The 13,603-nt window shown below is 37.3% G+C and overlaps 1 long non-coding RNA gene across 7 annotated transcripts in view; it reads left to right on the top strand.

The window, feature by feature from the left end:
- Nucleotides 1-13,603, top strand: part of LOC138850057 (uncharacterized) — a 1,261,171-nt gene that overhangs the window by 827,248 nt on the left and 420,320 nt on the right. For 2 of the 7 annotated variants that reach the window (XR_016235499.1, XR_016235502.1), the window contains exon 7: nucleotides 5,498-5,559. The exons of the other annotated variants lie outside the window; for them this stretch is intronic. This is a non-coding gene — a long non-coding RNA (uncharacterized LOC138850057). The remainder of the gene's footprint in view (nucleotides 1-5,497; nucleotides 5,560-13,603) is intronic. 7 annotated transcript variants of the gene reach the window in all.

A 13,603-nucleotide genomic window follows, 5' to 3' on the forward strand; every position in this document is an offset into this window, starting at 1 on the left:
CTACACACAGTAATTTTTTTGAAGAACACTTGACCTTTCCAATAAATATTTCCTTCATACTACTTCTAGGAACAGCTCTTCAGAGTGTGAGGTCTCTGTTCTGTCCAATGGTGCAATTTTGTATTTATTTCAGTCCAATAGAAAAGGAGTCCAAAATTGTTTTTCCATTCTAAAAAAAGCCTAAATTATGAGAAAAGTTCAGACTTCAGTTTTTGAAGGCTAATCTGATGTCAAGTGTGGTTTTCAGTTTTTTTGCTGATTGAACTTCCTACCCTATACTTTAGATTGAGTTAGAGAAAACTCTTTAAGCACTTACTTTTGAGCATATGGGTTAATTACAACATTACAACAGAGCTAGATTTTTATCTTAACACAAATTTTTTAATCCTTAACCAAAGATTAAAAACAACAACAAAAAAAGACCACTAGTATTTAGGGTTGGGGTTGTAGTTCCCCAGTAGGATTTGCTTCTTGCCCTGCCCTTGCTTGGTGATGTTGTTATTTGCTGTCACAGTGGAAGGACAATTCTAATGGTATCTAGTAAGTAGAAGCAAGAAGTGTGGTTAAGCATTCTACAATATAAAGAGAACTCCCAAATAACAAATAAGTAAATAATTATGAAGATCAAAATGTCAGTAGGTAAAAATTTAGCAAACTTTGGTTTGGAGAAATGAATATTGTTCGTATCATACAATTCTGAAGTTTGTTATCAGGTACTAAGGACTACTGATCACTTCTCAATTCCTACAGCTGTAATATAACTTAGAGATACATACACGGTAATCGCATTAATTTGTTGCAATAGTTGGTTTTCTGACATCCCCTAGGGTACTTTTCCTTACCTTTCTCTAGATGCTTCAAATTAATAGCCACACGGTGATCTAACAAGTATTACCAGAGATTTTCTCTGGAAAAATAATAGTTGTCATGTGTACTTGTTGACCAGTACTCAGTGGTGAAGTACAGATGCGAAACACTTCTAAACAAAAGCAATGATACTGTCAAAAACTGGACTCCTGACATTGTATAATACTTCCCCATTCTTCCTGGTATATAAACTATCAATAAGCAAATAGTTTTGCTTTTGGCTCTCTCACAGATATCTTCCAAGATGTTGACAAATGATTTTTGCCTACTGGTATTCATGCCTCTGTGTAGCCTTCTCTCACAGTTGATGGTGTAGGCTCAGTGAAAGACAGGATATTGCATTATTGACAGTTTGTGGCTTCCACGACTCAGCCCCCTTTGTTCTCTTGTATTACTTGCTCTGGAGGAAGCCAACTACACCATCATGAAGACACTCAAGTAACTTATAGAGTGGTCCACGTGATGAGAAACAGAAGCCTCCTGCCACAACCAGCACTAAATTGCGAGAGCCCCGGTTGAAACAAATCCTCCAATCCTTCTTGGGCTTTCAGATTGACTGCATTTGCGGTCGACATCCTTGCAAGTTCTTGATAAGCTCCAAACAGAGTCATTCTGCTGAGTTGTTTCCAGAGTCAACTAACAGAATTATATGTGATAAGAAATGTTTGTGGCTTTAAGTAGCTGAGTTTGGGCGTCATTTGTTAGGCAGCAATAGTTAATTGATAGACATATGATCTCTTTAACATCTCTGAAAGTGTGCGTTTTTTCACATCTTCACTACCAGTGTGATTCAGACCACAGTCCTGCAGTTAAAAACAAGGAAGTAATCCTTGCTGCTAGTCAAACTGCCAGGACTTTGGGCACTAAACACGGGCCTTGGCAATCCTCCCAGGTACACAAACCCCTGGGAACTAAACTTCCCTTGTGAATTTAAGTGGAATCCAGAATGTTGGGTCTTTCTGGTGCTGTTCCTTCAGTACACATGCACCACACTAAGAAAAAGATCCAAATGCAAGACTCAGGTACACTCACAAACATTTCCACACTGTGTCAGGTGTCAACACTGGTACATGAGACATCGCTGCTCCAGTGAGAGGAAGTATCTAGATTCCACATGCCCTTGTGTTCTGTTCCCCTTTCCATATGTGTTTTGCATGGTCCTGCAGACTTTTCAGACATGTTTTAGACTTTTGTTCTGCCTTTCTTTATTTCCCCCCATTCTTCCTTCATGGATTAAATTACACAGGAAGTAGAAAATAGATATCAGTTAAGAGTGACCACTTATGCTCCTAGTAACATTTCAGTCCAAAGTGCAATTAAAATTGGCATTTTCTTGTTCCTAAAATCAGCGGAAGTGAATCTCATTTTCTGCTTAATTAAAAAAAAAAAACTTGCCTATAACATGGTACTGTGTGTCATTACCAAATTGCAATCATATGTTTGATTGAATAGTTTTTCCATTCTAACCTTTCTTTAAAATTCTTTTTTTGAAGATGTAACTATTTATTTGAAAGTCAGAGTTTCAGAGAGAGAGAGAGGGAGAGACAGAGAGAGATCTTTCATCCACTGGTTCACTCTTTAGATGGCCACAACTGCCTGTGTTGAGCAGGGAAAAACCAGAAGCCAGGCACTTGATGTCATTTTCTTATGTTAGGGACAAGGGCCCAAGAACTTGAATTATCTTCTGCTGCTTTTCCCAGGGCATTCGCAGGGAGCTGGATTGGAAGTGGAACAGCTGGGACATGAACTGAAGCCAATATGAGGTGCTGACGTGACACGTGGTGGTTTTACTTGCTATGCCACTATGCTAGTCCCTCTTTAAAGTTCTTTAAGGTCGGAGATTTGTATGCTATTAACCATTATTTCATATTGCCAAAGTTAATTTTTAGCAGACACTAGATGGCCAATAATATCACATAGTGATTACATGAATCAATATATGAATTGGTCTGTTAGCTAACCACATGGATATGTAGAGGATGGCTGATCTTAAAGTATCTTCTTACTATCTTGTTTATATTCTTTTCTTTTTACTTTTTTAAAGTCCCAAGATTCTTATGAAGTGAATGAAGAAGAATCATGCAGTTTTCATTTAGATTTCAAGATGTGGCTTAGTGTCCCATCTAACGATATTTACATAACGGAGTCTTCAGTTCTGTGGCATTCTCCTGGTTGGGCCAGTTCTTCCTGGTCCTGGTAGGAGGCAAACATCATACTCATGCACTACACTTTGGCTTTTTGAGCTAGAAGTTCTCAAAACAGGATACTATAGATTTTTTCATAGCAGTTCGTGACTTTTAGAAATGACTTTTATGTAAATTCCTGTAAGCAAACAATCCTATTTTTTTCCCATATTCTTGCTGTATGTATGCTATCAGAGTACTACAGTTACTGTAAAACTATTGAGTTAGCAATTAACCTCCTGTGAATCTAATAAAGACTTGATGGGCTAATTGTCCAGTTCCCTTTACACAAAATTAAGTTTCTTTCAGGATGGGGTGCTCTCAGAAATCTGAATTTTTTTTTTTTTTGACAGGCAGAGTGGACAGTGAGAGAGAGAGACAAAGAGAAAGGTCTTCCTTTGCCGTTGGTTCACCCTCCAATGGCCACCGCGGCCGGTGTGCTGCGGCCGGCGCACCGCGCTGATCCGATGGCAGGAGCCAGGTGCTTCTCCTGGTCTCCCATGGGGTGCAGGGCCCAAGCACTTGGGCCATCCTCCACTGCACTCCCTGGCTACAGCAGAGAGCTGGCCTGGAAGAGGGGCAACCGGGACAGAATCCGGCGCCCCGACCAGGACTAGAACCCGAAGTGCTGGCGCCACAACGCGGAGGATTAGCCTAGTGAGCCGCGGCGCTGGCCAGAAGTCTGAATAGTATTCAGAATATCACAGTAACAATCACTGGGTTCAGGTGAACAAAACCAGAGTTAATTTTTGCAGTAAATCTTTCTTCTTTTAGTAGGGGAAGAGAATAGAATGCTTGTGTAGTCACTTAGCAAGTAAGCCATTTAGGTAGCATAGGACTTTATATCACTGGGTACATTTTTCAAATAAATGGATGAATGAGTAAACAGGGAAATCACTGACTTTCTTCATTACAGGCTTTACTATTGACCTCATGATTATTTCACATAAGGATTATTTGTTCAAAACAAAAGGTTTTAATTGGATTGTCAAAAAACATGAATTAACTTTGAGAATTCAGATCCCCAAATTACCCTGTGAATTAGATATAAAGACAATGTTATTAATCTAGATCCTAGCTCCTTTATTCTACATTCTCACTGGTTTTGAAGAGGGCTTTGTTATTAGATCAGCTGAGGTTTTCTCCAGGATTGTCATCTATGGGAACCTAAACATATACTTGAATCCTTTGAACTTTAGTTTCATTTATAAAATGGAGACAGTTATACCTAGCTTAGAGAGTTAAATATAATTAAATTAAACTGTGTATTCATGTAATTAGTATGAAGCCTGCTTCATGCTGTGTATCCATTTAGGATCTAATATTTATTATTTTTATCAATAACTAAAATTTAAATAATTTCATTTAATTATATTAATCTAGATAATTAGGTTTATTATAATCACGTTAGTTCTTTAGTAGAGAATGAACTTCTCAAAATCTTTCTTCTCTGGATAAAGAGACTACCTCAATTACAATAGATTTATGGATCTGTCTCTGTGTACAATTGCATGGCACACCTTGGTTCTGCTGATTGGCTCCATTCTGGGTTAGTGTCTTTTCTTCTGACTGGGGGAATTAGTGAAATGGATTTGGTGCCTGCTGAGTGGTGGCTCATCCTGTGTCTATCAATACTGTGTTAGGTTCTTTGTGTATGTTTTCCATAAAGAGTGATTTCTGCTGGCAATTCAGCTGATAGTTCTGTCCACTCTGATAGTTTCTATTTGTGACTTAAATTACCCCCATCCAAATGTTGGCTTCAGCTACTAGGCCAATCTAAATATTACTGTTTATTCCAGTCTCTCAAAGAGCAAAGGAGTTCAATATAGCATGTTTTTACTCAAACTTCTTAAATACATTTCTCACCACTGAGATATTGAGTTTGACCATTACATAAATTTTATATGCTGAAAGTTAAAAAATGCCACATCTGAGATAAACTTACAAAGACTTGAATGAAAACTTGTTGAAACCAAGGGGTGGTTTACAAAATCCATGAATAATAACACAATTCTATATGCAGAAGAGCCTTCTTTGAAGACAAACAAAAAGCCAATATTTTAGTCAAAGATGCAATTAATAGTTCCTAAGCTGTCTAGAAGGTACAAAGAAGCATATTATAGGAGAGACTTGTACAATGCAGCATTGTCTATGGGCAAGTAATAAGGAATTGAGTCCTTCAACTTATATAAGAAGTAATATTGGCCAAATAATAATACTTTGGTTATTAGAAAAAATATGTGATTACTTGGTTTCATCTCTTCTGAATGCCATAATATCTTGAAATGTATAACCACATAAAGACTTGCAAATATGTATGTATTCATATATGTTTGTGTTTTTTCTAATTCTATATAACTTAAACTTTAGATGGGAAGGGAGAGTGTGTACTTTATGCCTCTCCTGAAAAGGGATAGCCTGAAATATTAATTCTTTCTTTTTTAAAGGTTCTTCTTGCCTCCTTTATAATCCTAGATGGAAAAGGAAGGGTGAATGCTTCTAACTTTGGGTGAGTTGAACAGGGAATGATGAGCTTACAAATGTGGACGTGTCTGCTTGTTACATGCATTATTTAGTAAGTGAAATCGCATTGTTAGAAATGCATGAATAAACCTCATATTTATTTATCCCTTCTTTTATTGCTCATTTTTATCCCTTCTTTTCTAACTAGAATTTCCAAGGAAATATAGTTTAGTCATCAAACTGAGACATCACACTGGTTCTCTAGGGATAACTTAGTCCACAATTTTTCTGTTGCTTATAGGCAATGAGTCACCTCTTCTACTTCACAGTTCTAGAAACCTATGTTGTATTTTTTCAAAGTATTAATTACTGAGGAAGTAAAAAAGAAGATTTAGCATCTGATAAAAGTGAGAGACAGAGAGACATCTTCCTTCTGCTGGTTGCCTCCCCAGGTATCTGTTAACACCCAGCCTGGGAAAGACTTAGGCCAAGAGCCCAAAACTCAATCCAGGTCTCCACTTTGATATCAGGAATTCATGTACTTGACCCATCACCTGCCACCTCCAAAACACATTAGCCAGAACTAGAACCAGGTACTATAACACTGAGTAAGGGCATCCCATGTAGCAATTTAACCACTGTGCTAAAAGTCAACTCATTTACTTTGGTTTAATGAACACTTATTCAGCTTGAATCCCTAGTTTACCTTGTAGAGAAAAAGAACTTTTTTTGTTATCAAAGCTTTCCTTGTCTCTACCACCCCAGTAACATTGATCTGTTCAGGTTTGTTATTCTGGGTTACTTGTTTCTGTTTCCTCTATGGCTTCTTTCTCATGAACCAGTAAAAACCTTGAAGGTAAACTTGGACGGAGTGTGTCTGTAAGTCTTTGCAGAAAGGTTGACTATTCCCATGTAATGAAGGTTTTTTTTTTTCTTTTGCTCTTACTGCTTCTGTTGTGGTTCTATGTGTGGGAGTATATAGAGTTTCTTAAAATGTTTATTATTTATAGAATTATAGGGGAAAAAAAGAACCCTGACAGGTTTAAAGAGTTTATCTCCCTGTACTCTTTGGAGACATATGCAGAGATCATAGTATCTTTGCAGAACTCTAAAAGTACATTTGAGCTGAACCTATTAATTCCTTAAGTTGTCACAGGAAAAAAAATCTGTCAAATTATTTTTGACATTCTATACAGTTTACTTTTATAATTAGTGCTGCTATATTCAGGTTGCTGAATTAGGTCCATTTCTGAGTATTTTATTCTTACAGAATATGAGTGATTACCAGTGGAAACCAGCTAGGATGAAGAATTATAATTGGATAAAAATTTTAAAAGAGTGAATTAATTATTGGGAACTATAATTAATCAGGGTTATTCTTCTCAAGGTTAGCACTTTAAAATGTATTTTACCAGTAATATAAAATGCTTCACTTAGTTAAAACCTTTTATAATAATGATAATACACCTTATCACAAAGGCAGAGAGCAATCCCTTTTACATGAAATTCCTGTTTTGTTTAATTTTGTTACCTTTGCTCTACCATCAATCCATTGGTCGGGCAGCAGAACAGAAGCCAGGATAATTGGGTTTGCAGTGTTAGCACTCGCTTCCCAATGCCTGAAGTGCTGCAGCCACGAGTGACACTGATCTCAGCATTGTGACACCAAGTCCTAATGGGCCTTTGTCCACTCTCTCAGAGCCTTGACTTTACATTTCAGTCTGTTTGTTAAGCATTTGTACAAAAGATATTCTTGTGTAGGATGTCCAGGTCATTTCAAGTGGAATTGCGTTTCATAAACTAAACTCTTTTTTTAAAAAAAAATTAATGTGAGGCTATGGAAAATTGTAATATTTGTAAAAGCAGAGAGACTATTGTACTGAACTCTTCCATTTTTATTACCCAATGCCAAAATCATCTACCCATGATCAGTTCTGCCCTCGTAACCATCCTCACCCACACTTCTTTTTGGGTTAATTTGGATGATAGCAAAAGAAAAAAATGTAACCACTAGTAGTTTTAGTATGTGACATTGGCCGTGAAAACCTTTCCTTAGTATCACCCTACATATTGCTATGATATTTAATAGTATGTAATTCTTTATTTTTTAAAATATTTATTTATTTATTTTTGTTTGAAAGGCAGAGTTACAAAGGGGCAGAGGCACAGAGAGAGAGAGGTCTTCCATCCCCTGGTTTACTCCCTAAATGGTTGCAATGGCCAGAGCTGAGACAATCCGAAGCCAGGAGCCAGGAGCTTCTTCCGGGTCTCTCACTTAGGTGCATAGACCCAAAGACTTGGTCATCTTCTACTGCTTTCCCAGGCCATAGCCAAGAGCTGGATCAGAAGAGGAGAAGCTGGTAATTGAACTGGCGCCCATATGGGATGCTGGCACTCTAGGTGGTGGCTTTACCCATGAAGCCACAGTGCTGGCCCTGTTATTCTTTAATATCATTACATATATCCAATATGTTCAAAAGGAAACTAGAATCTCTGGTAAAAAAAACATTAATCCTAAAGGTCAATAATTCTTTGTTTTAATGTTTATTCCAATTTCATTTTCTTGTTTGTATGTTCAAGTAAATTCATATGTAATGCTTCCCATGATATCTTTCTTTTCAAAGATTTATTTATTTATTTGAAAGGCAGAATTACAGAGAGAAAGGGAAAGACAGAGACAGCGAGAGAGAGAACAAGAGATCTTCTATTCTCCAGTTCACCCCCAAGATGGCCTTAGCACTCTGGGCTTGGCCAACTGAAGCCAGGAGCCAAGAGTTCCATCCAGGTCTCTCACATGGGTGTCAGGGGCCCAGACATTTGGAGCAGCTTTTGTTGCTTTTCCCAGGCCATTAGCAGGGAGCTGGATCAGTAGTGGGACAGTTGAGACATGAACTACCACCCATATGAGATGCCAGTGTGGCAGGTGGAAGCTTTACTTGGTGTGCCAAAATGCCAGCCCCCATGATACCATTTTGAAACATATTTTATGTCTAAATTGCTATATGGTTTCTATTTGTTTATCATTGTTATAGATATAGCTATAGATATAGATATACAAACCTGGGATTATGTTTACTTACAAGTAGCTAAAACTGTTTCTGGAAGATGGGATTCAAGTTTACTTTTCTCATCAATATGTGTGTATGTATTGCACAGATGATTTTGTATATTGCCTTGATGTCTTATAATGAAAAATACGGCGTAGCTTTGAAATGTTAAGGGAAAATGGGCATTACCATCTAATTCTTTTCTATTCTTCTACAAACTTTTGACTCTCTTTTGTGCATTTACACTTTAAAAAAATAAACTTGTTTTAAAATAATAAAATGGGCCCGCTTGTCACTGCTGAGGTCAAGAATATGTGCAAATGGGATTCTGAATAATCCACAAGACATGTATTTGGATCAGAACAGTCTAAGTCATCCTGCGGTGACATCCAACTCCACAATCTCACCACCTTGAAACAACAAAGATTTGGTTTTTGATTATGTCATACATTTCCTGAATATCAGGGCAGAAAGAGCCTGGAAATGCAAGTATGCAGGCATACACAAGGTATGCAGCCTTCACTCTTGAGTATATAGGACAAGTTACTAAATGCCCAATGTGGGGTCACTGCAGCTTGTCACTCACAGTCAGTCCTAATCACATAGCCATGCCCAACAGTGACAGGTTCAGGAAATGCTTCCCTGTCAGGTCTCCAGATATGAGTAAGAAATGGAAATATTTAAACTGCAGTAATGTATGCCACAAATATTTAAATGTTTCCCACACTGATAAGTGAGTGGTTCTGATATGTGTCTTTTCTGTTTATACGATCTTCTCGTTTTCAAATTTCCTCTACCAAAATTGCTGTGCAGTAGGCCAAGATTTAGAAAATATTGCCTAAAAGGACCATGGAAAGACTCTAGCAACATCCTGGGATTGAAAGATGGTAAACACAATTGGATAATCAGTTGACTCTCAAATAAATAAAAATGAATACAAATTTTAAAAAATACAATAAACTTTCATATGCTGAAAAACTAATGTGTACCAGAGCCCTGGGACAAGAACTAGGTGAGATACCGATCATATTCTCAAGGGTTTCAAAGGCAAGTTGATGCATGATTGTGTGCAGTCCGTACGTGTGTGCTTTTGCCACATGCTGTCGCCGGGAATGGGGAGTCAGTGCAGCAGCAGTGCCAAAAGGAAGTCAAAGAAATTTGTCTTCATTCTGTTAGGAAACTTTTCAGACTTCTCATAGGTCGAGAGCATAACAGGATGGCTTACATATTCATTTAGGAATCTTTACAAGAATCATTGTGATTTCAGTTTTTAACCTAGCTTATGTTAGTCATGTTTTAGTGTCATTAACACTGAACTCGCCACTGTATTTTTTTCAACATACTTTTTTCTTTATATGTATGGCATGCACATTTATTATGATTTTCTTAGAAAAAAGGTAAACATAAATACAAATGACTTCGTCATGAAAGATCAGAGTTCACTTGTCCGTGCACGTAGTTTTTATGTGTATAGGTGATGTTTTGTGGATTAACATTAGTGGTATCGTAATGTACAATTTAGGATATTTAATATAATTTAAGTGCATGATGCCACTTTGAAGTACTTTAAAATATCATAAATACTGTCCCATGCCATGGTGTTACACAGTTTTCATACTGCCTCATTTTGTGTATAACTGTACTGTGACTATGATTTCATGATTTTTATATTGTTGATTGTTTTGATTGGTTCCAGTATGTGAATATATGTATAAGCAGCACTGGACTTACCATCACTATAAGCACATTTTAAACTCTTCTTTGAGTGTTCTCTTTAGATAAATTATTAGTTGTGCAACTGCTGAGTCAAGATGTTTGCATGTTTTTAAACTTGTGATGTTTCATATTGATTTAATCTTCAGAAAGATGTAGCACTGTATCTTCCCACCAGAAATGCTTAAGACTTCCCTTTAACCTAGAACCCATGTGTGTTAGAGAATAGTGTGTGGCTGCACATAGCAGGAGCTGAAACTACAGTGCTTCCTTCTCTTGCAGCAACAGAAATTCCAAAGACAGTTCAGGAATGTGGTGGCTCCTTGGTGTTGTTAGCGGCCTGTGATCCTGCTTTCTCTCTGCTTTGCTTTGTTGAGAATATGGCCTCTTTCCTTAAATTTGCCTTCCAGCCACAATATGAATATTGCAAAACCAGCCATCTCATTTACTTCCACCTCTCTGACTCTCCATGAAAGAAGGAAGAAAGCGGATTTGCACAGTTGTGCAAACCTGCCACTCGAGCAAGCTGTCCTGAAAGAGTTCACTTTAGGGTGGTCTACCCAAAAGCTGTTGCGTAAATATCACGGCGGCCATTGTCCTTGAAGAAGTGATAGAAATAGAAGTTTTGCTCTTTTCTGCAATGTAGGGGTTCCTAATTGGGAGCAGTGGGAAACTGATATCAAGTGGGAAGTGAGCTCCTGTCAAATTATTATGTGTGCATATATCTGAAAATATATACCTTTAAGTCTTTACTAGAAGGTCAAAATTACATCCTTTTTTTTTTTTTTTTTTTACTTTTTGATCAAGATTTAGTTTATTATTATTTTCTGGCATATTTAAGAAGACCAAGAGAAACTTTAACTTAGGACATGGGAACTTATTTCTGAAGCAAGAGGAATTAAATATCCTGAACTTTATACAAAGATGAATTGTGAGACTGTTGCTGTAAATTCAAAGGCTATATGTGTAACTACATGAATTATCAACTGTACCTTTATTTTCTCTACAGAAAAGAAGAGCAATTTATCTATTTAGCAGTCAGAAAAAAAGAAAGAGAAAATTTTAGAGTATTTTGAAAAATCACCCAGATAAATGAACTGAAATCCTGATTGAAAATGATAAATGATCTTTCAAATTACTAAGTCACTTGTGGCAGGTTCCCTAATAGTTTAATCTACTCTCATAGTACTCCTCATTATACCTTTTAATAATAAAATATCCCTGAAGGTAATTATCCCTCCCATTTGGTTTATTAGAGAGCTGTCTCTGATAAACCTTCTCTTAAATGCAGCTTTAAAAAATAAGCCACATAATAAGTGTGGCACTGTTTCTGGACTTTGTTCATTTGAGGAGTTTTAACATAGTTGGGTCATTATGAGATTTATACTTTTCATGGAAGAGTCAAATGGTTAAATAATAAAGAGAAGTAAGAAAGTTCTGAGATGGGAGTGTCATATCACATTCCACACCTTTCAGTCTAGAGCTTTGAGAGAACGCTTGATCCTTTTGAATCGTAGATTTTGTAAAGGAAAATGGGAAAAATTTGATTTATAGGTTTGTATATGAATTATGGATGGTAGATAAAAAAGCACTTTGTACATCTTACAACTTAATTCAAGCATACTAGTCAAGTGACATTTCTAGTATCATATTAGCAAGACCCTGTAAAAGGAGAAGCATCTATCAGCCAATGTCTATTTTCCCGGATTCAGAAGGCAAAACAATAGAATTTTTGGTGTTGTCGAAATTAGAAGTAAATTTGAGGGTCATGGATATTATTGGCCCTCATGGAAATGTAGAAATATGCAGAAATAGTTTACCCTGAATTTCTGTCTGGAGTGCTACTGGAACTCAGTTATAGAAATCTATAGATAACATAAAGTTATGGCATAAAATGGGATATATTTTGAGAATATATAATTATTCAATAAATAACAGTATAGCATTTTAAGATTATCCTTGAAATATAAAAATATATAAACCTTCACTTAATGTAAACTACCTTCATCTGGACTGAAGATTGTGTGACTGCAGTTTTCCATTTCAAGATTCTGCTTTCAGGGACTGGTGCTGTTACAGAAGATTAAACTACTGCTTGTATCACTGGCATCCCATATCAAAGTGTCCTTTGGAGTCTGGGCTACTCTTTCTCCAATTCAGCTTCCTGCTAATTTTCCTAGATAGGCTGCATGTGATGGCCCAAGTGCCTGGGCCTCTGCCAGCTATATGGGAGACTGATGGAGTTCCTGGCTCCTGGTTTCAGCCAGGCCCAGCCCTGGCTCTTGCAGTCATTTGATAGGTGGGGTGAACCAGCACATGGGAGATCTTTCTCTGGCTCTCATTCTCTCTCTGTTTCATTCTGCTTCTCAAATAAATAAATTGTAAAGAAAAATAATAAGAAGAAATAAAGAAAAAAACAGATTCTACCTTGAATTACAAATAAATAATGTTTCTCCCACATGTATAAAATACAAATCTTTGACTGGTAATTGATAATTAACCAGTGATATTAGTACCTGCTTTCAGCCTTGTGTCAGTTCAGCTCCAGTAAGGAAACCAGAAACCACCCTAGGTAGTTCTACAGAGGGAAGTAACTGTAAAGAATTGATCGTGCTGGTGGTAGAGGACTAACTCAACACAAAACTATTAGTGAAGTTACACTAAGTTATTAACAGTGGGACGTAGCTACTGTGCCATGAACTGAAGAAGAAATAAAGTGGTTGGTGTTATCAGAACTGGGAAAATGAAGCAGGACTCCGTAAGATTGTGACTCAGACATGTGAGTGTGCATGGTACCCAACTATGTTATTTCTTCAGGTTCCGCAGAGCTGACAGCCACGCGTTTAAGGCATGGATATTGCCTGGATAGTGCTGGTATTTCTTAGTAGACACAATGAGGCAAGATGGTTCAGGGAGATCTGAAAGCTGCAGAAGGCTGGGAATGGATTGCTGCTGCAGAACCAGGAAAGTTTGAACCACCTTCCCTATTGTACCTATTGGTACAGTGGAATTGAATGTGTTAATGCTTGGTTAATAGCTATCTTTCCCCCCCATCTTCTTGCTGTCTGTCTCTCCATCTCATGCCATGTGTTAGCCAGCACAGCTTCATAATATTCTGTGCTGTCAACTTCAAGAAAGGAAGGATAAAGTCAGCACATCCAAAGTGTGAGGAAAGTGAAGAAAGATCAAATTGGAAAGATTAGTTCTGTAACGGAGGAGGGAGAAAACTGGAGAACAAGCACATGCATACTGGGATAAGTCAAGGGAATTTGAGATTTCAGAGTTTGAGGGACTTTAAAGAAGTGTGGGATAATGATGAATTGGAATAAA

Source organism: Oryctolagus cuniculus, chromosome 6 (assembly GCF_051225735.1).
Source record: "Oryctolagus cuniculus isolate XC-2025 breed Fujian yellow rabbit chromosome 6, ASM5122573v1, whole genome shotgun sequence".
In the NCBI taxonomy this organism is placed as follows: Eukaryota; Metazoa; Chordata; class Mammalia; order Lagomorpha; family Leporidae; genus Oryctolagus; species Oryctolagus cuniculus.